This window comes from Pteropus vampyrus, unplaced genomic scaffold, assembly GCF_000151845.1.
Source record: "Pteropus vampyrus isolate Shadow unplaced genomic scaffold, Pvam_2.0 Scaffold66, whole genome shotgun sequence".
Lineage (NCBI taxonomy): Eukaryota > Metazoa > Chordata > Mammalia > Chiroptera > Pteropodidae > Pteropus > Pteropus vampyrus.
The window spans coordinates 2,542,445-2,544,773 of NW_011888847.1; the positions used below are offsets into that span (position 1 = coordinate 2,542,445).

The following is a 2,329-nucleotide window of genomic DNA, read 5'->3' on the forward strand; positions in this document are numbered from 1 at the left end:
GTCTCATAGCCCCAAAAGCTATGTGTCACAGAGGTCAGTCACTACATGTTAGCCTAGCCTTGCCTCAGTTATGTGTATATGTGTTGTATGTATACAGAATTGCAATCTAAAATGTGTTTTTCATTGAGTCGACATCAAAAAAATTCGAAAGCCATTGCTTTAAATAATACCTCCTTCAGTTCATTTACTAGGTCCATCCTTTCTGAGATTTAGTTCAATGAATAGCCTTAAAGGTCAAAGTCCATCTTCGTGTCACATTCTGCCATGGAGGGCTGACCTGGATGACAAGGATGGGCTCTCCCTCTCATCCAGGTATCCAGGGTCTAGCCTAGGACTAGGCATGCCATAGGCTTCCAAAAAAAGATACATTTGTTATACTGCCTATATCTACAGAAGCAAGATGGTTGATCAAGACACTCTTTAAGGCCTCTTCGGCTCTATGATTCCATGATCCTATCTCTTTGGTTGCAAAGAAAAGCAGTCACCACAATATCTCATTATTTTATTTTATTTTTTTAGGCAAGGCAACCCTTGGTTGACCTCACAGATTGCAAGGACCTTGTCAGCTTACAATCCCTTATTTTTTTGTTTTTTATGCCTACAGCACCTAGTCTTCCTAGGTAATCTCCCATCCAAGTATTGACCAGGCCCAACCCTGCTTAGCTTCCGAGATCAGACGGGATCAGGCTTGTTCTGGGTAGCATGACTGTAGACTTCATTATTTTTTTCATAACGTGAAACCTAAAACATTTTGGGCTGTTCTCATACCTCCTATGTCTGTATCACTAGATGTTTTCAAATATTCAAAACTTTGCTAATTCACAAGGATAGTGGACGTTGTTGATTTTTGTCTGGCTAGCCCTCTTTTCTGCCAGTTTTGTTCCTATTTTCTATTAACAGCATTTAACCATAGCAATTAGACCAATGGATAAATGTGTGGCCCAAACACAGCCATCAGAAACCTTCTTTGAGATTTTCTCTAAAGAAGCTGAAATAATTTTCTCTTTCTCTGAACTCATAGCTGGATACTCAAAATGATGTTAAGCCTGGAGCCCTTTGTGCCTTTTCTGTCCCCTATCTGCTCAAGGAGGCTGGGTGCAGTAAAGGATAAGGGCTACATTTAGAGAATGGGTGTGTGGCGGTAGTTTCAAAGTAAAAGAGAAATCACAAAACATACCAGGTTGAAGATAGCATGGTTTGAACTCTTTGATCCTTCTGACCTGAAGCCAGATCTACTCCTTTTATTTTGAGTCACATGTACTAATACATTTCTTGTGTAAGCTAGTTTCAGTTCTGTTTATACATCTTTTGTTTAAAATATTACATTTTTTTCCCCAAAAGTATTTATTGAGCACAAAAATGTGCCATGCACAATGTTAGATCTAGATAATAACAATTGCAAATCATACCCGTAGCAGGTTCTGCTTCAATTTTTTCTAATTTTTGTTTAGTATAAAAAATAATATTATTAAAGACAATTTTTCAAAGAAAAAGACTTATCTCTATTTCCACCAATGTATTTTTTTGGTTTTCCATGTTTCCATCTGGTGTTCCCTCATATGCAAGATAGTTTTCCATGGTTAAAATCATAGTGTACCCCAAATTTAGAATTCTTTTGCTCTTAACATCAAGTCATAAAGTTTTTGTACTAATAATACTTAATTTCTGTAAAACAGGATATCTCAGCCTCAGTACCATGGGCATTTTCGGGCCTATCCTATGCATTATAGAATGTTTAGCACTGTCTCTGGCCTCTCCCTATTAGATGCCAATAGAACTCATCTCTCCCTCCACTGGGACAACAGAAAATGTCTTCAAACACTGCCACATGTCTCTTGGGAGTGGGGATTGGGGGCTGGGAATTGTTTCCAGTTGCTAACTATTGTTGGATATTATTGCTTTGACTTAACACCATAATTTTCTTAAACAATCCCCTATAATTTGGATTTCGAGATTGCTCCCAATTCGTTGCTGTTGCAAATAATACAGAAATGAATACCCATGCATGTACTTATTCATATTATAAAATCTATATCCTGAAAATAAATTCATGAAGGTCAAGTAGTAGGAATGATAGATACTATCGCCAAGCTGCTTTTCAAAAGAATTCCACCAATCTTGAGTATAAGGTACAATTTTGTTTTCTTGCTGTTTTGCCAGTATATAGTCTAATCTGTTGCAGTTTCAATGCAATTTTAGTTTCATGTGGTGAAAAGAATCTAGAATTTGGAGTCAGACTGGTCTGGATCGGAATCCATCATTAGCACTGATAGCAGGTTGACCTCTGGTACTTTCTTAATCTCTCAGTCTCATGTCTTCATTTGTAAAA

The 2,329-nt window shown here is 37.4% G+C and overlaps 1 pseudogene; it reads right to left on the reverse strand.

Annotated features, from left to right (window-relative positions):
• Positions 1-595: 595 nt before the first annotated feature.
• On the reverse strand, positions 596-714 carry LOC111740687 (annotated as a pseudogene).
• Positions 715-2,329: the final 1,615 nt, after the last annotated feature.